At 47.8% G+C, this 22,918-nt stretch overlaps 1 long non-coding RNA gene across 1 annotated transcript; it reads left to right on the forward strand.

The window, feature by feature from the left end:
• Positions 1-16,455: 16,455 nt before the first annotated feature.
• LOC146767462 (uncharacterized) lies at positions 16,456-17,566 on the forward strand. The gene is made up of 2 exons (XR_014956094.1): positions 16,456-16,552; positions 16,898-17,566. It is a non-coding gene; the product is annotated as an uncharacterized LOC146767462 (long non-coding RNA).
• The last annotated feature ends 5,352 nt before the right edge of the window (positions 17,567-22,918 follow it).

Consider the following 22,918-nt stretch of genomic DNA (forward strand, 5'->3'; position numbering starts at 1 on the left):
GGCTGGGAAAGAGGATTTGTAGGGCGGCTGCTGTAATCACTGCAGGGCTGGGAAAGGGGGCTGCACACTCCATAGGATCCGAAGGGCTGGCACAGGGACTGTGGGGTTCTTGCCGCCACATCCCTTTTATGCCTCTGACATGGATGCTGGGACTGGGCTTGTGACTGAAACTGGAACAGGATATTTGGTATATATGTTTTTTAATTGTGTAACCATATGGATTAAGATAAGCGGACACCCGTAGCAGATTTCTGTTGGATCAGTGTCTGTGAGAATTGGGATGCGTGCTGGAGATGGAGAGATGCTGTTGGAGGGTGGCAACAGCGGCAGGTGTGAGCTGATGTGAGGATGATGAGGGCTCAGAGCAGCCCCAGGTGTGAGCTGTGAGGATGAGGAGGAGGGGCGGCTCCTGCCGGGGGGAGGTTATTTTAGGGCGAGGGTTTGTCTTTGCTGGCTTTTGTACGGAGCTGCTGGAGGAGAGGAGTTTTTGGGGGGCTCCCGGGGCTGTCTCCTGGAAGGACGGTGGGCGCTTCGGACAGGGTCCGGGGAATCCCCTGGATACACACTTGGGCACGTGAAGCATTGCTCAAAGGAGGAGCTGAGGGACAAACCTTTGTGCCGAGAAGCAGCAGCCGAGCAGGTGAGCCGGTGCGCTTTTATAACGGGGACTTTTCCCCTTTCCCTTTGAAATTTCGTCATCCTGAGGTTGAATTAGAGGGGGCAGTCCTGTTGTCCCCCCTTTTAAGGGGTTTGGACTGAGGTAAAAAGCCCCCTTTTGCCATGGTTTGAGGCAAGGCGCTTCTTTTCTTCTCTTCTAGAGGACGCGATTGAAGGGAAGCCTACGTTTCTTTTCCCTTGTTGGGGTGAGGTGAGCGCCGGAGCGTGGCGTCAGAGTCGGGGCTGCAGAGGAAGGGAGCTGCAGCCGTGGCAGCGCTGGCAGGGCGGGGGTCGGGCTGTGCCGCTGCATTCGGGGCGCTTCTTCTGCCCCCGGCCCGGCAGCGAAGGGTGCGGCGCGGAGCCCTGCCGGCAGTGCCGGGGCTGGCCGGGGCGGAAGGGGAGCTGGGCGCGGCTGGGCTGCCGCGGGCCCGCCGGAGCCGCGCCGGTGCGAGCCGTGCGGAGCCGAGCGGAGCTTTGGCCGGGCCGGCGGGCGGGGGAGGCGGCGCGGGCGGGGCCGGTGCCGGCCGGTGCCGCCGCTCCGTCCGCTCCGGGCGCGGGGCTCGGGCGCCGCCGGGGCCCCCCGGGCCCGGTGCCGGCCCCGCCGGGCCGGGGGCAGCGGGCGGGGGTCTGCCGGCGCGGCGCCGCCTCTGCCTGCCGGAGGAGCCGCTTTCCTGCCGGAGCCGCGCTGCGCCCGGGGCCGGGAGCGCGGCTTCGCATCTTCCAGCCTCCCTCGCTGCGCTGCTTTTGAGGCGCTCCTGAGGAGCTCCTGGGATCGGTGGCTTTTGATCAGAGTCGCTGTAGCAGAAGGGCCTCGGGCACTTCTTGGTTGTTACCGTTCTTGCTTCGGCTGCTCATGGCAAGGTTTTTGTTTTTGGGTTGAGTGTTGTTGTGGGATTTATTTTTGATCGGTTCTTTGGTTTTTTAAGGATGCGTTTCTAAAGGTTTACACTGGTTTTTATGGGTCGGAGCATGGAGTAGAGGGTCGTTTTTCAATTCGGTTGTGGAGGCTTTTATTAGCGCGAGGGCGTAGTATTTGTTTTGCTGGGCTTGAGGGAGTGCCCTGGAGTTAATCGGTGAGGTTTTTTTTAATATTGATGAATGCATTCTTGTTTATTACACTATAGGGGTTTCATTCGTTTGGCTTATTTGATTGCCGTGTATGTTTCATTGTTGCAGAGAACTTGGGAGATATTGTTTGTGGTTACATATCTCTTTTGGCGACGTGTTTCTTTCTAGGTGGTATTTGTGTTTTGATGGTTTGAGGCAATTTTTGTTTCTTGAGTTAGGAATACTTATTTTGTTGTTGTTAATTTAATTTTTTTTTGTTGTTGTTTGATGTGTTTGGTTGTTGTTTTTATTGGTTTTATTTTTGGGAGCATGGGCATTTCCATGGTGGATCTCTTTAGGTGTTTATTTTATTTGGGGGGTGAATTTTTTGTTTCTTCGTGGTTCCCATATTTTTATATCTGTAATTATTTGGTGGGTTTTTTTAGTTAATTTTATAGAGCGTTGGGTTCTCTTTATGAGTTAACGTAGTGGTAGAGTTTTGGTTATTATTTTTTTTAGAATCGTTGGGAGTCTCTTGTATGGTTTGGAGTATGGTAAGTTAGTTGGCTTTTTTTTTTTTCCTTTAGAGTGGTTTTTGTGATTTGCTGTGTGGGTGTCTATAGGGTTTTTAAAATGTTTGTTTCGTTTTTGTGACGTGATAAGAGCTGCTAGTGAAAGGAGTGTAGTGCGGGTTTTTTTTTGCTGGTAGTTGTTTGGCTGGTGGAGCCTTTCTGAATTTTTTGGACGGTATTGGTGGGAATTTGATGCTGTTTGTTTTGGCATTTTATTTTTAGGAATTAGATTATAACTGCAGTGTTTTAACTATAACTCTAATGAAATAGAACACATGCATAAACATGATAATGGGAATATGAAACTTCAATTTTAAATGTAAATGGAAAACATATACATTAAACATGTAACATAAATAATGCTGTCCATTACAATTAGGTATAACCTTGTTTGATATGGAGTATTTTATATGTTTATATGCATATAAATATCGATTATAAACATAAATGTCCATACAGAAATGTATAATTAATACATGTGGATATATGAATATTACAAAACAATAGGAATCAATACAGTACCTAATGCGTATTTTACTGTATGTGTCTTATTATAACGCATTTCATGTCATAAATACTGTATATCGAAATATAGTACCTCAATATGTTGTGATAGAATAGATGAGTACTTGTAAAAATCAAAAATAGAAGTATAGAAATATTTAAATATAATTTAGAATAAAGGGGATTTTTATTTTCGATTTGGTAGTAGGTAGGGGTTTTATTATTAAAATTATGACTAGAAATAAAATAAAATTAGAAGTCTTTGTATAGAAATATATCCTAAATACGTTAAGATCTATATGAAAATTTAAAGGTAAGTAAATATAAGTATTAGCAGTGTGTACGAAATAGAATTTAAAAAATAATTTATCTATCTCGCTACCTTATTATATATATATAAAATATATTTATAAATACGTCTATATAAAGTAGAAGTTCAAATGTGACTATAATGATGAAAAAAATATAAAAATATTCGAAAATCTTTTAAAAAAAGGGCTTTTTTTGTTTTTATTTGGTTGGAGGCAGGGCTTTAATGGAAAAGATATGAATATACATTTTAGTTTGATATCATTCTAAATATGGAAATATATAATCAATGTCTACAGGTGTATATATAAAAACATAAAAGTGAAATAAAAATTAGAATAGGAATAAATGTTAAGAAATTTAAAAAATACGATTATACGTCAATATCCATTACCAATCCGACTGTGAGTATAAATCTGAAAAATATAAAAACAAACCCTGTTGCAATGCAGTTTAAGAGGAAAGCTTTTTTCTTTCGGTTCCTGTCGGGTCGCAGGCAGGCTTTTTGTTCCGTTCTTTCCCGCGCGGACGCTTTGGGGCGTTCGCTGCCGAGGCCGTGCCGGCGGGGACGGCGCGGTGCTGCCGCCGTGTGGGCAGAGAGCGGTACTGCAGCCCGCCGCCCGCGGCCGCCATCTTGGGAGTGGCGTGGCGCGGCCTCGCTTGACCTTCTCGAGAGGGCGCGAAAACGAGGACGTTGAAATTCGAGGACCCGTGTCTGTTTTTTACACTGCCTGAATTGCGCGCACCGCCGGCGCCCCCCGACGGGATTTTCCGCGGCGGTTCTGGTGCCGTGCACACGGGCTGTGGGGTCAGCAGCACCGCGAGCGTGCGGGTTTTTGGCGGGAGCCGACAGGCATGGGCGAAAAACGCCTCTCTCCGTCAAGGTCCCCACGGGCCGCCATCATGTCGCGGACCCCCTGGACAAGTGCTGCCGCCTTGTGGGCACAGGGCGGTACTGCAGCCCCCCAGCCGGAGCCCGGCCGAAGCGGCGGGAGGGGCGAGGGGCGGGAGCGAGCGGCGAGCGGGGCGGTGTCTGTGAGTGAGGGGAGGGCTGGAGGCGGCTCCGCGGGCCGAGGGCGGCCGGGGCCGGTGCCGGCGGGCGGCGGAGGCGCGGTCGCAGCGCTCCCGGGCCGCGGCCGAGCGGCATCGGAGCAGGGCTGCGCCGCCTTTCCCGGCCCCGCGCCCCTCTCCAGACGCCGGGAGCGGCCGCGTGCCGGAAAATGCCGCCGGGGCGGCGGAGCGGGGCCCTGGCTCTGCCCGCCCCTCCTGCCGCCCTCCCTGGAATGGTTCGAGGCGTTACGGGTTTATTGAGGTAGAAACATTTATCTTGTTGTTACTAATTTAAGGTTTTTTTTTTTTGTTGGTGTTTTTTTGTTGTTGTTTGGTTGGTTGGTTTTATCTTCGGTTTTGTTTTGTTTTGGGTTTTTTTGGGGGGGGAATCTAGAAAGATACCTTGTGTTCCTGGAATGTTGCATTCTACCTCTGTTGTTTTCCCAGTTAGTCTGGATCCTCTGCTTACGTTTTTCCCTTCACTTATTAGATTTCGTGGATATGCTGGCTGTTCTGATGGAGGGCAGTGATGGCTTAGATCAAGAAGTTGGGTTCTCTTTAAATGAAGATGTGATTATCCAAACAGTTCCCTGCAGTGCTGTTGCCCCTGCTGCATTAGCAGCCAGGAATATGCTGTTGCTTCAGTCTGAAAATGGAACAGGTACTGGGTTTTTTCTTATGTTTTGTGTCATTTCCAGCAATGGAGTGAAAGTAGGAGAAGGAGAAGATTTTAATTGCATTCATCCATACAGATGTCTTTTGTGGACCCATTTGGGCTAGTTGACTAAATCTGGCATAAAAGATAGCACAGAGATTTTAACTGTTGAAAAACTCTGAGCAGGAAGTGTTCCCACAGTGCAAGAATCCTTTGAGTCAGGGTGCTTTAATACTGTAATTCATAAGTTGTCTAGAGGAGGAATAGAAGAAAGTTAAACTAAGCTACCTTTTCAGGAAGAAGAACTAAACCTCATTAGAAGTCTGTATGGACACTCATTCTGCAAATTAAAGGAGCAGGAAGGAAGGCAATTGATGGTGCTTCAATTCTCCATCAGAGGCCTAAGACAAATGTCTTTTAACAGATTTCTTAATTCAGTTAGTGTATTTTCATTTCCCTGAATGACTCCAGGTAGACAAAGGCACAAGGGAATAGTGGGTTTTGAATAGCCCAGGATACTGCAGGTGGAGGTCCTCAGGAGGTGGCACGTGCTTTTTGGCTGTTGCCACAAACCATGGAGCTTTGAGCCATCCCAGGTGCCAGCAGCACCCTGAGCAGTGCTTACCAGCACCTGGCACTGGTAAACATTCCTGGCACAAAGGATTTTCTCTCTGTGGCCGAGCTGTGTCCGTGCAGGTAGCAGGGACAGCCATGCCATGGTCAGGGTTGCTGCTGCAGCACGTCCCATTGTGTCCTGGTAGGATTCGCTGAGCGCTAGTCACAAGAAGAGTGTCTAAAGTGATTTCTAAGAGAAAAGCTGCACGGGGTCAAACACGATCTTTCCTGTGGTTTTTGTAGCCAGATCACCGTCGGTTCCCAGCACTGAACCAGGGCAGGGTGTGCCGTAGCTTGGCTCGTCCCTGAACGGGTGCCACCATGCCTCTCCCTTCTTTACTGCCCAAAGCTTTGTGTCCAGGCACAAGGGGAGTAGAGAAGCTTCCTGCCAGGAGATTGAGAGGCAGCCCGTGTGCTCATTCTTCTGTTCCATGAGCCTTTCCTGGCAGAGACGGGGCTGCATGGCGCTCCCTGCATTTGCAGCACTGGTACTTGCTGATAGCACAGCTTCTTCTCCCATCCTCTTGCTGGCTGCGAGGTCCTGTTACCTTCCCTCATGTTACTTTCTGGCTCTTTTCATCCCTAACTGAATTTAGTTTTCCCTTGGGAGTGATCCCTGGGCTTCTGGTGCTTGCCCGTTTCTCTCTGCATGCTATATAATTTTATTGTTCTGGGAAGACTTAAGTTTCCGCTTAAGCTAACAGGGTGATCAAAAAAATGTATATAAAATGTCTTAGCTTTGGCCTTCTCTGCCGCAGGTGCACTGAGAAGGGAAAGAATTGTGAAAGGTATGGAGCTGCCTTCTCTGGCGTACCACCAAGCCCCCATCCCCAGGCTTCTGCTCTCCTGCTCTCTGGTTTCCAGTGCAGAATCAGCTGCCCACGGGTGCAGCGTGGTGACAGTGCACTGGTGGCACAACTGCTCTGTGGTGTATTTCTTCCAGAAATAAAAAGGGCTAATTTCTTGTAATTTGCCAAAGAGAGGGGAATGATGGAATGAGTCTCTTGGAGGCATCTTTTCTCCCGTGGTCAGTAGACACTGTTACTTGCCTTCTGTCAGTAATTTCACAGTCTTACCCTTCATTTTGTTGCAGATGCAGAAGAAACAGCTATGTAACAAGGTGCTATGTGACGCGTGCTGTGAAATTCATTAACTTGCCGCTACCTGATTATTGCAAGCAATGGAAAGGTAAAGAGATAATGGTGTTAGTAGAGCAGGGCTCGGATCACATTATTTGATTTAAACCATTATCTGTTGTGAATCTTCTGTTACCAGTGAGCTACACGGCAGTGGCAGCAAAACTTGTGTAGCACACGGGTACGGTGATGTGCCAGATTGTGCCAGCTGTGTGGGCAGCTCTGCCCAGTGCCCCCAGTTGTGGCTTTGGCATGATCCCCAAGTGGCTGGCCATGGCTGTGCTTTGGCTGAGAATGGCCATCCACCAAGAAGAGGGTGGAAGCTGTGGCAGGTACCCAGAGAGGGAACGTGCTCTTGAGAGTGGCTCCAGAGGCCTCTGGTTTGAAGTCATTAGGCAGAGCCTTGTGCTTTGATGCTTTTCTGATCCACAGTCAAAGCAAAAAGCAAGGGTACTTCCTCTGACAAGAGGAAGAGCCATCATTTAGCCTGGCTGAAATCTGTCAGAAAAGTGCTTTGCAAAATGCGGTTGTACTTGGAGTGGCTATTGCATAAAACAGATGAAATTTTGCTTGAGGAAGAACTCAGAACTGTCAGCTGCTTGTGCTACTGGACACCAGATATCCCTAAGCCTCCTTCATTGCTAGACAAGAGTCTTCTTGCATGAGCACTGCATAAACACAGTGAAGGCATGGTCTCTGCACTACAGATTGTGCAGCCTGATACATGAGAGTAGATGTATCTGGATGGACAAACAGGGAATGGCAAGAAACAAGGAGAGAAATATCACAAAAGTGATTTTATGACTGTTAAAATAATAATATATCAATGACCTGAGTGGTCAGAAGTCCCCTAGAGGCTTCCTTGTTGTCTTGTCGGTTGATTGCTGGGCTCCAAGAAAAAAATACTTCCCTCATTCCTTCTGTATCACTCATCAGCCTTGTTTAGGTGAAGAGAAGAAAGCCTTGGAACAAGCAGTGAGACATTTCTCTTGTTTCTCCTCTGAACACATGAGAGCAGACGTCCAGGCAGTATGAAGTTAATGCAGGTCTGCTAAAGCCCTTGTGCAGTAAAGATGGAATTGGGCAATAGTTGATGATTGGCTGTACAGCGTGTGCATCTGTCTCTTCAAAGGCAGATGGAGGACTGCAGATCTCCATCCAGAATGTGACCCACAGTGTAACCGGGAGCATATGCTGTGCCATTGGTGATGCATGTGACAAGGACTAGTAGCCCATTTGTCTGCAGCTTGTCCCCATATGATTTCTTGCATGCCCCGTGGCAGGGCTGGTCTGTGTTACTCAGGTTCCAGAAGGCTGCGATGCTCCAGAGAGTGGCATAACAAGTAGTTCTGACCTGTAAGGGCACTGGTTCCCAAATGCCTCCCAAGCAAGGCTGCTGCTCTCTCTTTGGCTATGCCAAGCAGCACATCTTGCTGCATATGTGGTCACCAGGGTGTGCAGATTGCACTGCACCAAAAGTCTCCGCCACCAGTGTTGGCTGAATAATGTATTTTCACAACAGATATTATTCTGCATCTGCCTTGTGACTTTTAATTTCCGTTTTCTCTGGCAGCTTTTGGGCAATGTTTGTTATCCAGTATGTGCCAGATTATCACCATTGCCTGAGTGTTTCTTTTTGTCAGATTGAGTTTTCCTTTTCTCCAAGGAATTTGCGGCTTTTAAGCAGAAAATAGTTACATTTCTTAGCTGTTTGCCTGTGTGGTTAAAACAGGGCAATGCATGAGGCCAGGACCTCGCTTTGCTTTCAGAACTGATCCTGTCAATGCTTCCTGGCAGTGTTTCCTTTCTCACAGCACCAGGTCAGGACTGTTTCAGCATTTTGCTGGTAGTCAAGGGTGAGTCCAGCCATCCAGGTTGCCCCTGCTGTCCCCATATGGAGGATGCTCCAGCAGACTGAGGTCAGAGTGCGTTATGTGGCCGTGAGCTGAGCCATACACAGTCACTTCTTGTCTCTGGGCAGAGGACTTTGCTCCTCTGTTCCATTAAGTTACCAAGAGTGATCGTAGCTGAAGTTAATTTGTTAAATAATCCAGAAGTTTGCCTTTTCCTCCTTTCTTTCCTGAGTTCAGAAGTTGGTAACCTAAGCACCCAGCCGTGCTGTGCATCCCTTAGTGCTGTGTCTGTTACTGGCAGGGCTTGGGGCTTGGGTCCGGAAGATCTGGTTTGTTTGTTCCCCTGGGTCTGGAGGAATACAGATTTTATTTATTTTGGTTTTTTTTTTTTTTTTTCCTTTAAAAGCTATCCAGCAGTTTGTCGGTTGAAGCAGAAGACAATCCTTTGCACCGATACGTACTCATGTGCACATGCTGATCAGCTGAGGTGTTAATGCTCAAGGTGAGTGCTCCAGCATTTAATCAATGACCAGTCATTGATTTAGCACATCCACAAGTTTCAGGAAGTAGTTCCTCCATTGCATCCAGCTTTTAGAGTACCTTTAGACACTAGAGATACTTTTTAATGTGTGCCTAAAATTCTCTATCCTAATTCAGTCAGACTGCCCAATGATACGGGCCGAACTGTCAGCAGCCTAAATAGCATTTCATGGCTGTCATTGTGGTTGGGGAATTGCTTCATGTCTGGGTTTCTTGCCAGAGCCTGAGGAAAGGAAGTAGCCAAGACCAGGTGAGAAGCGGTGTAAGGTAGGCGATTAATTTCTGGATTCCTTTGCCACTCACAGAGCAGCTGCTAATGGGCTGGGCTTGGGGAGTCTGGTTTACAGGCACTTGGAAGTGCTGATACCATCTGGTGAAATGTTAGGTGTCTTTTTAAGAGAAAAAAATGAAAGTGTTTCTGTTACAACGCTGAATAAAGAGCCTGGGCGCAGCAGTGACTGCCTAGTAGCAGAGGGACAGAGGCTGCCTGCAGGCAGGTTTGTATCCTCCATAGAGCTGGAGCAATGGCAGGATTACTTGCCTGCACGTTCACTGCTTTGAGGGAGAAACAGGGTGGGAGAAATTAATGTAATAGGGAACAGAAGCACAGACTTGAGACTGTGCTTATTTCGTTGCCGTGGTGAAATAAAGCAGGGACATTTGATGATTTTTTTAAAATGTATTTATTTAAAGAAAAAAATGTGGCAAATCTTATCAGAAGAGTTTAGGTTTCTGGCAGCTTTACAAGTCTGGTACCCTGTGCCTACGTACAGTATTAATAATGGCTTTGCAGTATTTTTGGTTAAAATTTACGTTCATTAAAAATTCTTCAAAGCACTCCGTAATTGGTGGGCAGCATATGAAAGGTTTATGAACATTGAACATGTTTTACAGTTACCTTTGAGAAGGACCCTTTACATCCGTGAATGCCTGCCTGAGGTGGCCTCTGCTTTAGGACTTTAAAGCTTAAAGAAATCCTATATACAGAAGAAATTCGTCCCTGTTACGGTGGCGAGGCCCTAGCAGAGGTTGCCCAGAGAAGCTGAGGCAGCCCCACCCGTGGAATTGTCCAAGGCCAGGTTGGATGGGGTTTGGAACAACCTGCTCTAGTGGAAGGTGTCCCTGCAGGGGATGGGATGAGAAAAGCTTTGGGGTCCCTTCCAGCCCAAACCATTCTCTGATTCTACGATTGTACATGTTGAAAAAGGAGGCTGTGGCCTTATGTGCTTAGGTACAAACCTCCCACCGATTCTTCTGAACATACCTGTTTAGTCATTTATTCTTTCCTTTGTGCTTTCACAAGAAGCCCTTGTGCCCTTCAAAATCTCCGTAGGAGTTTGTGGTCAGTTTCCAGAATAAACAGGGATGGAAACCCGAGCAGTTTGGTGCATCCCTACTTGCTGCTGGAATGATTGTGCATTTGACTGATGGGGTTTTGTTCCTAAACACAAGAAAAGTTTTATTCCAGTGCCACACTCAAGCGTAGCAGTGGGGCCGTGTGCGTGGCTGACCCAGCAGATGGGGCAGTGTCTTCATAAAGTAAATATATAGTAGCAGTCCTTAAGGATGTGGCCCTTCTGGGAGTGCTTGCATGTTTACGTATCAAAACCATTTACAGAGAGGGACCTTTTAATGCAGTCAAACTGCTACGGAAAAATTTTGGTTTCAAGACCATTTAATTAAGGTTAATGAAGTCTGGGACTTGGGCACTGTATCTCGTGCAGAAACGCACGTCTCTGTTCTTGATAGATGTCTTTTATTTGCAACAGTAGTTACATACTGGGGACTCAAATCCCCATTGTCCCCATGCCTTCAGAGTAGGGCAGGCTCTTGTCTTAATTTTACATTATAATCCTTTCCAAATGGAGACATAATGACATAATTCATTGTTGCATTTTGAAACAGTGTGGTCAGCGTGAGGATTTGATCGAGCAGTTCCACTCTTCCAAAAGTACTAAGGTGCTTGCAGATATTTGATATTGAGCTATTTTGGCTCTCAATTGCAATATGAATAGGTCAGGCAAGGCCTTTGAAAGGAACTTAATAGATACATCTCACAGTCACAGAGAAGCAGGAAACTCTTCTGCTAAAATGAGCCTGGGTTTGTGAAAGGTCGCAGTTAACCTTTTAAAGTAAGTTTTTGCAGGTCTGCAGAGCAAATACTGCATTTTTAATGGGTATGGGTAGAATCTCTGTTTTACTGATAATGCTCCAAGTTTTATTTTTTCTCCAAATTGTAACAGAGCTTCTTGTAAGCTAAGCAGCCAGCCTTAAGGCTTTTGCTTTATTGCTTCACAGTGAATTACTGAAATAGCAAGGCATTGAGCAGTAAGTACAAGAAGCAGCATAAGCTGCCAAAATAGCAGCAAAATACTTTATTACTGTTGTTATTATTATTATTATTACTATTGGTGACTTTTAAGTGCTGTCATCATTTTTTCAGAGACTGTTGTGACACAAATAGCCACCCAAGTTGGCTTAACTTAAAAGTTCATTTTGTTTGCCTCTATAAGCACCAATCACTTAGAAATTTGGGGAAGGGTCTAAAAAGGACTTCATATAGATACCGGTGTAGGTGGGTGTACAGATGTCTGTACATATTTAGCTATCTATTTATCTATCTTTACATACAGATACATGAAACATTTATAATAACTATACTTTCCTCCATTCCTAAGCTGCTCCCAGAAGTGCTTTTCTGCTGAATTTGGTGTTGCACATGTGACACGGGGGATGGGTTAGAAACCTCTGGTGGGGAGACAGGAGTTCAAATGCAGTCTTGGGCCTGGCATCTAAACCAAAACAAGCTTCTTCCAGGCTCCTAAAGCTTGCTCTGAGCCAACAGACACTTCTCTAGGCTACGTGGGCTGGGGTTCTCAGTAAATAAGTGACAGTGTCATTGCATCATATGGAAAGTTTAGATTGGGAAAGCTGAAATTGTCCTCGCTAAACGTTGGCATGTCCTTGTATTTGATAACATAGAGGCCCAGAGGATGTTTGTCATTGAGTGTCACAGCAGGAAGGAATGCAGGAAAAACCCCTCTTTGGTGGGGTCAGGACAGGATCTGCACCCTGTTATGCTCCTGCCCTGACAGAAGCTCAGCAAGCTCCTGTTGCTCCGTCAGGCCCCTGCAGGAAAGCTTTGAACAATGGTCAATGCAGGAGAGATGTCACAGGTGATGGAGCGTGTTTGTGCCAAGGCACAGTGCAGAAGTGAGCCCTGGCTCCAGTGAATGCCACGTATTTTTATGAGTTTTCAGTGTGTTTTCAAAAGTATCCCTTGGAATGCAGAACTGAGGATTAAAACTAATAGCTGGCTGTGTCAATACTGAGTGGTTTTACTCTGTAATGGTAGAATTCAGTGGCCTCTTCACTTCAAAGGTGTCAACTGAAAGGTGTTGTGATGAAAAAGAGGTGGAGATGAACAGTGCTTTGAGAGAGCAGAAATGAAGGTTGCGGGCAATACTGAAGAAGAAGCAGATGCAGGTGGTGAGGGAGTTGGATTTTTGCGAGAAGAGAGTGTTTCTCAGGAGCAGAGAGCCAGCGGGCTCTCCGGGGACAGCAGTGCTGGGGATGAGGTGAGTCTGTGCCCTGCACAGCTCCCTGGCCCCGTGATGGAGAGTTGTCCCAGTGGCTGTAGCTTGGGGGCCGAGTCTCCATCCTCTCAGCTTACCATGGGAGCCTATCCCAGCCCAGCAGAGCTCCTGGAAATCTCCCTGTATTCCTGCTTAGACTCTGGTCTTTGGTTTGGTCTGGGCAGTGCCCGGTGCTTTGCTCAGGGACCGTCCAGCCTTGCCCTGTACTTGCACTGCTGACCCCAGCATTTGCCACACTCTTCCCCGGGCTTTGATTGTGTTTCTGGACTCAAAGCTGTGCTTCTGACACTCGGTTTCCTTTGGCCTCGCTATGTGTTAGCTCAGTCTTTTGCTACCAGCCTGCTTCCCTGCTCAAGATTTCAATTGCTGGAGAGATGTGCAGACTCCCTGTAGAGCGTAGATTGGAGAAGCTCAGAAGCCATCTGAGGGCCTCCCCCAGAAATAAGCCAAGGGTTTGGTGCCTGTTTAGCTTCTCCGTGTTTGGCAAGTTCAGCTGTGCAGCCTGCCCTACAAGCAGGCATTTAAGCTAGATCATACTCAGAAGTCTCTCTTAGGCAGAGATAAATAATTGCTTCTACACTCAAGTCTCCCACCTCAGCCTGGGAACACAAGATGTGGGGCAGAATCAGTGAGGAGGGACCCAACACCAACTGCCTGAAACGCACGATATACCCTCAGAGAATGCAGCTGCAGTGGCTGAGGGGATCTTTGAGGTCCAGGAAATGAAATGTCTTAGGAACAGGCTATCAGACTGTCCCTCTGGAATTGCAGCTAAATTTAGGTTGCAGATTATCAGAGCATCCATTTGCTCTCTCCCTGGCCATGGCAATGCCTGCACAATTCCACAGCACATTCAAGAGGATGTTAGCAACTTGCTCAGTCTGAGGATCATCTGTTTCCTACCGATGGGTCTTTGCCCACCCTCTCCTTGCTGGAGGGCATGAGGAGCCCTCAGTCTCAAGGAGCTCTTGCCTTTTTTGGCCCTGTGGAAACCACAGGAGAGAGTGGAGCTCTTGCTGAAATTGGATCCAGTATATTACAGGAGTGATGACTTCCAAAAGTGTCCTAAGGTGGTACAAGTCAGCATGCTGGCACCCTCAGTCTCTGCCCTCATTATTTCTGACAAACACTGTTCTGTTTCCTCAATTATTCTTGTATTTGGAGAAAAAGAGTGTTCACAGCCTTGTTCTAAGGACACGGTGCAGGGATAAAGATAAGTTTCAAACCATTACGTAAGAATATATAACATAACCCCAAACGTAAGAAACACAGTGGATCATATAGTGCCTCCACACACCTTCTTCCCTCAAGGAACTTTAAATGTTTTAAGAGTCATAAGCATATTTAATTACTGGGGAATGTTTAAGCACAGTTTCTTGCAAAGGAGGAAAGAAGAGGACTGCTAGGATCCTTCCCGCTGGAGGTTTTGCGTGGTTAGTGCCTTCTGCTCTGATGGAAGGCCTTGGTATAGAGGATTCCTCTGGCGGAATCCTCTGGTATGCTGGCAATTAATTAACTTTTCCTACCTTGCACACATGGAGATAGCGAACAAAAATCCTCCTCTATTTGTGTCAGAAGGTTATTGAGAGACTGGGTTCGAGAGAGTGACTGCCTAAGAGAAATTCTCCTAGCAGCCACCTCAGAAAGCCTCAAGAAGGAAGCAGCCTTGGCTTCAGTGTTCCCACTTGTCCAGCACAGGCACCTGGCGTGGGTTGGCTTCACCTTCTCACAGGCACGGTGAGGGGCACTGCCTGTCCTGGGGCGCTGGGGCACTGCAGCCCAGCACATCCAATTGGCTTTTACATTTCCAGCTCTTAGGAGTGAGTTCTTCAAAGTCACAGCTCTAGCAGCAGCAGGAGAAAAATCTAGAGGCTTTCATGAGCAGCACTTAGGCTCTGCAGAAAACAGAGTCCAAGGCCACTTCACTAGGACTACTCTGGAGAAGGACAGAAAAGAGAAATTCAGCCTAGCCTCACCCCCACGACTTTGATTACCAGCTGAGGTAGGGTTAAATGAGTATTTAAAGAGGTTGGGTTCACTGACACCTGCTGGGATGCATTACCTCTTGTTAGGATGAACTAAGAGTTCTGCTGAGCTGAAGTAAAAGGCTTATATTTGTCCTCTTTGGGATGAAGGGGCTCTCAGTTGGCTTCAGTTCTTGTAAGTTGCCCTGATGATGCTGTAATGGAACAGGCTGACCTGTGGTTTAGAGCTTGCTGAATTAAATTAGTCACAGGTGACAAATGCAGTGTCCACAGAAGTCCCTCTCTGCCTGCTGAGCTGCAGCTCTACTTTGGGGGGTAATGAGTAAGTAAGGAATAAACGCATTTTGACTTTCAGGGTTCGAGCTGCACTTCCAGCTTTTTTAATTAAATAAAACATTATAAACTCAGCAGGCTTGCTCTGAAGACCCTGGAAATCACAAAATTATTAAGGTTGAAAGGGACCCACCAGTGGAGTCATCTTGTACAATGTCCCTGCTCAAGCAGGAGGAAAATGTCTGAAATCAGAGTTCAGTTCCCTATTGCAACAGTGGTAGGGTGGAATTTTGTCTCTTTTTCGAGTTTATGTTAAAAGGTGTAGGCAGCTGTGATGGAAAATTGTAAAACTGGACGTCTTGCTGACCAAGCCCAGTGTTCCTTGACTTTAAATGCTGCACAGATATGAGACTACCTAAGTTTGTGATCCTCCTGCTAGTAATCCGAGTGCAAGTGTGTCAGGGATATGGAAGTCCTAGAGACCAAGCACTGAGTCATTACAAAGGAGAAATACATGTCAAAGAGAATCGTGCAGGTTCTTGCCAAAATGTATTTATTAAGAGATGGACCCTGAATTTTTCAAATCCTGCTGTAGGGCAGTGTCACTTGGGCTTTGCCCTAAGGTGGAATTCTGAGTATGCCAGGTATTCCTCTTTATTCCTCCCACTGTTAGGATAAACTGTGGCATTTTGTGTCCTAATCCAAGAATCAAAAGCTGTTCTTTCCCTGGCTGGGACGGGTTCCTCAGTCCTATGAGGGTAATACAGAGCAACAGACAGCACTCAAAGCTCCTGTCATATGGCACTGCAGGGTGCACATTGTGCAAGCAAAAGGAAGAACTGGAGACTATAGGAGATCAACCTAATGAACAGCTCCTGAGCTCTGTGGAGAAGTGATACAGCTCCCTGGAGCACTGCTGGAAGTAGCAGAATAATTGGCTGCAAATAATGCTGTCCAAATGGAGGGCTTTTCTGTCACAGAAATGGAGAAAATGACTTTCATTATTCAGTTAGCTCCTGGCACGCTGGTTTCAGTGGTGCTTTTGACGCAATCTGAGCCTCCAAGGTGTGGTACCAGAAGAGGTGTTGCCAGCTTCTCCTAAGGCCACCATACAGACATGCGAGTATGTGAAAGTAACTGATAGCTCTAGCTCTAGTTCTGGTTAGAGATGTAGGGAATGCCCCTTTACTATGATAATATGCTGTAAGAGCATCTTCAAAAGGAAGGTGTCAGAAATTCTTTAGTGTTATTTTTGTGCTGTGGTCTGCAGAGGTGTAGCTGTCATTCCAGAACTATTTTTGTTTTGATGGTTTGAGGCATTGTGGGTTTGAGTCAGGAATAATTTTTTGTTAAGTTTATTTGTGATATTTAAAAACCCAGCTCCACGTGGGCCTGGATGCTGATCCCTTTTGCTGGTCAGTGAGAGCATCTGGCAGCTCATATTTCCAAGTGCTTTATTTAACAGGAAGCTGGTTTGTTCCTTCTTGTGAGTAGGATCGTTGGCTTTGCATGGGCAAAGCCACTCCGGAATTTCAGGCTAAGAAAAGAGTTAGGGAACTCTTTTCAAACATAGTCCTGGAGAGGTAGCAAGCAGCTTGGCTTGGTGATCCTGTGGGGAAATAGAAGAATATCTGTTCTGATTTTTGTCTTCTCTTTCTTCCACAGCTGATTCTGTATCCCTGACTTCCCTTCACGTCAGGGACACGTGGCTTGGAGCACAGGAGCTGGATTTGTCACTTAGCTGCGGCAGGTTGGTGCAGGTAACGAATTACAGGTGACTTGGAAACTGGGGAACAAAGGGAAGGATCTGTTATGTCTCTTAGCAAAAAAATTGGCTCCATCAGGGCATTAATTCAGGGGACTGACACTTCACCTTTAACATTCTGCCCTGCTCCATCCTCATCGCCGTGAGCCATGAGAGCCTCCTGAGCTGTTCTCCTATAGACCTACCTTGCCTGGTCAAAAAACAAATCAGTATTTTATTACTGGGTGCAAACTCAGGGGGAAGATTTTATTCAACATCTCTCAGTGGGACCTTAAAGCTCCAAATTCCCTTTTCTGGAACACTTTGAGAAACAATATTACTTCTGTAATTTTTATTACAGGCATTTTTATCTTTTTGAAGAACCAAAAAGACTGCATGCGTGTGCCCTTCATATCCATCCTCTGTCTAATACAGGACAGGAGAAGAAGGCTGCAGAGCTTCCTACACTGGGGTGTAAGTAGCCAGTATGAATAGAAGACTGGGCTAGGGAATTAGGACGGTTTGCTTGGGTTTAAAAAGCTTGAATGGCACTTCAAGACATTTATGTCAGACATGGTTTGTTTTTATTACCCTTTTTTTAATTAAAAAAAAACCCCACACACAAAAAAAAACCACAAACCAAACCAAAACAAAACCCTAATCCATCCCTGCTGCTGCGATGTGGGACCAAAACCCGCGTTCCCAGCGCTCGGAACAGGTGAGGGGTGGAACTAAAGCCCAAAGGATTTTCTGCTCAGTGACTGTAGCTGAGTTTTATTGGGAGCTCTCTGGGAAATCTGGCACATCGTTCGGGGATGTGGCCGTGAGGGGAGCGGAGCCCAGCTGCAAACAGGCAGTGCCGGAGCGAGAACCTCTGCAATGCAAACCGGGCTTTCTTCCGTGGAATCCCGGCTGTGTGCTGCCCCAGGGCCTTTGTACAAATAGCGTCACCGGAGCTGCACGTTCCTTGTGATGTGGATGGGATTTTGCGGGGGTTCAATAAAAAGGAGATGCAAAATGAGGGAATTGCTTTTACGTGTAACTATTCTTGTCCTAAAGGGGCCATCAGCTCTGTCCCGAGAGCTGAGTTACGAGTGTGTGTGTTGAAAGAGCCGCAAGCCTTTAGGGGCTGCAGTTTGTGTGCCCTGTGCTGAGGTGCCCTGAGGAAATGTGTGAGCCGGAGGGAGCCGGGGCCGGGCGGAGGGAGCCGAGCTGTGGGAATGGGCGAATGGAGGCGGGTGCGGGCGGGACTAGGCGAGCGTGGGCGAAAGCGGCCGAAAGGGGCCGAGGAGGCGAGCGGAGCCGAGCTCTGCCGAGTTCAGCCGAGGCGAGCCGAGCTTTGCCGAAGAGGCGAATGGAGGCGAATGCGGCCGGAAATAGCCGAGCGTGGCCGACAGTAGCCGAAGCTGGCCGAGGAGCCGAGTGCAGCCGAACGGAGCCGAGCTCTGCCGAGCGCAGCAGCCCGGGCAGGGGGGGCGCCGGGGCGGAGCCGGGAGGATCCCCTCCTGTCCCTCTCTCTCCCGCTCCATCCTCCTGCCCGTATTCCCCTGAGTGTACCCTCTCTTTCCCCCGTTTCCGTGTCCCCCCCAAACCCGGCTCCTTCCTGTCCTGTCCTGTCCCTGCCCCGCTGCTCCGTTCCATTCCCCCTCTGTCCCTCCTCTGTGCCCCGTCCCTCTTGCTGCCCTGCCGGCCTTTCCCTTCCCCGCCCGCTTTCCTCCGCAGCCCGACCTCCCTCCCCGCCCTTTCGCATGTCCCGCTCTCCCTCCTCTCTTCCCGTCGCCCCTTCGCTTCTTTCCCCCGCAGCCGCGGGGCTCGGGGCGCCGGAGAATAAAGCCCCGAGGGCCGGAGCCCGGCGCCCCCCGGGCCTTGCGGGAGTCCCCGCACGGGGCCGGAGCTCTCGGCGGATCCCCCGCGCCGCTCGGACCCCGCCCCGGCGCTGCCGGACCTGCGGCTCCGCCGGCATCGCGCTGCGAGCGGCCCCCGCTCCGTGCCGTGCCGGCCGTGCCGCGTCCCCGCCGCCTCTGCCGCTCCCTCTTTCTGCCCCTGGCCCGCGACAGCGAGGCGGGGCAGGAGCTTCGAGCCTTCTGGGGGCTGCCCCCCTTTCTTGTTGCGGCGGAGTCCCTTTCTGGGGGATGGAGGTGTGGGAAGGGCTGGAAGGGAGTGCTGGGCTGCTGTCCGGGGCAGTTGGATTCGCCCTGTGCCTTCTTCGGGGGTCAGGGTTAGGGGCTGAAGACTCGGGGCTCTGATGGCATTTGGGGCACCCCAAGGTCCCCAGGAGAGGGACGCACACTGCGGTGGAGGAGCGGGTGGGTGGCGAATGAGGGGAGGGGGTCACGCTGGGTGCCGTCCCGCAGAGGGACCCAAAGCTGCCCCAAAATTCCCAGGGAGGGGTGTGTGTAGAATACCAAAACCTGGCAAGTGTTTCGTTTTTATAGCTACTGGTAAAGAACAGGAATCTATGGCTAAACTCATTTGGAAAGAAGCCCTCTCTCTATCCACTCATTTGTACCCACGAATGTAGGAAACTCTGACTGGGGACGGGCAGTAGTTTTGAAAATCATGCCCTAGCGTTTTTCTCTAGGAACGAACCAAGCGAGTGCCCTGAAACCAGCGGAGCAAGGGGCTGAAGGGAACAGAAAGGGCTCCCGGCACCTTTTGCCTCCGTTCTCAGCTATTCCCCAAAACGTGTCGCAGTCCTGGAAGAGGCGTTTGCCATGCAGCCTGCCAAAATAAAGACCTGTCAAATCCTAGCTCTGCCTTTTGTTTAACGTGTTCTTACTTCCTATTTATGTCATCACAGAAAGCAAGGAAGGAAGAAATGTGACTGGTTCCCACTATTGCTCCGTGCAGGCATTTTTAAAGGCTGCTGTACTTCTATCCTCTTTTTCCCCTCCAAGCTTGACTTTTCCCCTCCTTTTTCGAGGTCTGCTGCTTTGGGTGTCCCAAGGAGGGCTGAGTTCCTCGGCAGGGGTCTTAGGAATTGGTGCTGATTCTGCTTTTTGCGAAGGTGTATCAAAGTGTGCCAGCAAAAGGACTGTTTTCTCCAGGGGAAAGCTTTCTCTCAATGACCATCAATGCATGTACGTGCTTTAATCGTGTACCCAGATGGATTAAGAAAAGACAACACCCGTAGCAGATTTCCAATGGATCAGTGTCTGTGAGAAGTGGGCTGTGTGCTGGAGATGGAGAGACGCTGTTGGAGGGTGGCAACAGCGGCAGGTGTGAGCTGATGTGAGGATGATGAGGGCTCAGAGCAGCCCCAAGTGTGAGCTGTGAGGATGAGGAGGAGGGGCGGCTCCTGCCGGGGGGAGGTTATTTTAGGGCGAGGGTTTGTCTTTGCTGGCTTTTGCACGGAGCTGCTGGAGGAGAGGAGTTTTTGGGGGGCTCCCGGGGCTGTCTCCTGGAAGGACGGTGGGCGCTTCGGACAGGGTCCGGGGAATCCCCTGGATACATACTTGGGCACGTGAAGCATTGCTCAAAGGAGGAGCTGAGGGACAAACCTTTGTGCCGAGAAGCAGCAGCCGAGCAGGTGAGCCGGTGCGCTTTTATAACGGGGACTTTTCCCCTTTCCCTTTGAAATTTCGTCATCCTGAGGTTGAATTGGAGGGGGCAGTCCTGTTGTCCCCCCTTTTAAGGGGTTTGGACTGAGGTAAAAAGCCCCCTTTTGCCATGGTTTGAGGCAAGGCGCTTCTTTTCTTCTCTTCTAGAGGACGCGATTGAAGGGAAGCCTACGTTTCTTTTCCCTTGTTGGGGTGAGGTGAGCGCCGGAGCGTGGCGTCAGAGTCGGGGCTGCAGAGGAAGGGAGCTGCAGCCGTGGCAGCGCTGGCAGGGCGGGGGTCGGGCTGTGCCGCTGCATTCGGGGCGCTTCTTCTGCCCCCGGCCCGGCAGCGAAGGGTGCGGCGCGGAGCCCTGCCGGCAGTGCCGGGGCTGGCCGGGGCGGAAGGGGAGCTGGGCGCGGCTGGGCTGCCGCGGGCCCGCCGGAGCCGCGCCGGTGCGAGCCGTGCGGAGCCGAGCGGAGCTTTGGCCGGGCCGGCGGGCGGGGGAGGCGGCGCGGGCGGGGCCGGTGCCGGCCGGTGCCGCCGCTCCGTCCGCTCCGGGCGCGGGGCTCGGGCGCCGCCGGGGCCCCCCGGGCCCGGTGCCGGCCCCGCCGGGCCGGGGGCAGCGGGCGGGGGTCTGCCGGCGCGGCGCCGCCTCTGCCTGCCGGAGGAGCCGCTTTCCTGCCGGAGCCGCGCTGCGCCCGGGGCCGGGAGCGCGGCTCCGCATCTTCCAGCCTCCCTCGCTGCGCTGCTTTTGAGGCGCTCCTGAGGAGCTCCTGGGATCGGTGGCTTTTAATCGGCGTCGCTGTAGGAGAAGGGCCCCGGGCGCTTCTTGGTTGTTACCGTTCTTGCTTCGGCTGCTCATGGCAAGGTTTTTGTTTTTGGGTTGAGTGTTGTTGTTGGATTTATTTTTGATCGGTTCTTAGGTTTTTTAAGGATGCGTTTCTAAAGGTTTACACTGGTTTTTATGGGTCGGAGCATGGAGTAGAGGGTCGTTTTTCAATTCGGTTGTGGAGGCTTTTATTAGCGCGAGGGCGTAGTATTTGTTTTGCTGGGCTTGAGGGAGTGCCCTGGAGTTAATCGGTGAGGTTTTTTTTAATATTGATGAATGCATTCTTGTTTATTACACTATAGGGGTTTCATTCGTTTGGCTTATTTGATTGCCGTGTATGTTTCATTGTTGCAGAGAACTTGGGAGATATTGTTTGTGGTTACATATCTCTTTTGGCGACGTGTTTCTTTCTAGGTGGTATTTGTGTTTTGATGGTTTGAGGCAATTTTTGTTTCTTGAGTTAGGAATACTTATTTTGTTGTTGTTAATTTAATTTTTTTTGTTGTTGTTTGATGTGTTTGGTTGTTGTTTTTATTGGTTTTATTTTTGGGAGCATGGGCATTTCCATGGTGGATCTCTTTAGGTGTTTATTTTATTTGGGGGGTGAATTTTTTGTTTCTTCGTGGTTCCCATATTTTTATATCTGTAATTATTTGGTGGGTTTTTTTAGTTAATTTTATAGAGCATTGGGTTCTCTTTATGAGTTAGCGTAGTGGTAGAGTTTTGGTTATTATTTTTTTTAGAATCGTTGGGAGTCTCTTGTATGGTTTGGAGTATGGTAAGTTAGTTGGCTTTTTTTTTTTTCCTTTAGAGTGGTTTTTGTGATTTGCTGTGTGGGTTTCTATAGGGTTTTTAAAATGTTTGTTTCGTTTTTGTGACGTGATAAGAGCTGCTAGTGAAAGGAGTGTAGTGCGGGTTTTTTTTTGCTGGTAGTTGGTTGGCTGGTGGAGCCTTTCTGAATTTTTTGGACGGTACTGGTGGGAATTTGATGCTGTTTGTTTTGGCATTTTATATTTAGGAATTCGATTATAACTGCAGTGTTTTAACTATAACTCTGATGAAATAGAACACATGCATAAACATGATAATGGGAATATGAAACTTCAATTTTAAATGTAAATGGAAAACATATACATTAAACATGTAACATAAATAATGCTGTCCATTACAATTAGGTATAACCTTGTTTGATATGGAGTATTTTATATGTTTATATGCATATAAATATCGATTATAAACATAAATGTCCATACAGAAATGTATAATTAATACATGTGGATATATGAATATTACAAAACAATAGGAATCAATACAGTACCTAATGCGTATTTTACTGTATGTGTCTTATTATAACGCATTTCATGTCATAAATACTGTATATCGAAATATAGTACCTCAATATGTTGTGATAGAATAGATGAGTACTTGTAAAAATCAAAAATAGAAGTATAGAAATATTTAAATATAATTTAGAATAAAGGGGATTTTTATTTTCGATTTGGTAGTAGGTAGGGGTTTTATTATTAAAATTATGACTAGAAATAAAATAAAATTAGAAGTCTTTGTATAGAAATATATCCTAAATACGTTAAGATCTATATGAAAATTCAAAGGTAAGTAAATATAAGTATTAGCAGTGTGTACGAAATAGAATTTAAAAAATAATTTATCTATCTCGCTACCTTATTATATATATATAAAATATATTTATAAATACATCTATATAAAGTAGAAGTTCAAATGTGACTATAATGATGAAAAAAATATAAAAATATTCGAAAATCGTTTAAAGAAAGGGCTTTTTTTGTTTTTATTTGGTTGGAGGCAGGGCTTTAATGGAAAAGATATGAATATATATTTTAGTTTGATATCATTCTAAATATGGAAATATATAATCAATGTCTACAGGTGTATTTATAAAAATATAAAATAGAAATAAAAATGAGTATTAGGAAGAGATAGACTATAGATAGCATCATACTTCAATCTACATTTAAAATATACATTTGAATAT

The sequence above is a fragment of the Lonchura striata genome, chromosome 5, assembly GCF_050655825.1.
Source record: "Lonchura striata isolate lonStrDom1 chromosome 5, ASM5065582v1, whole genome shotgun sequence".
Classification (NCBI taxonomy): domain Eukaryota; kingdom Metazoa; phylum Chordata; class Aves; order Passeriformes; family Estrildidae; genus Lonchura; species Lonchura striata.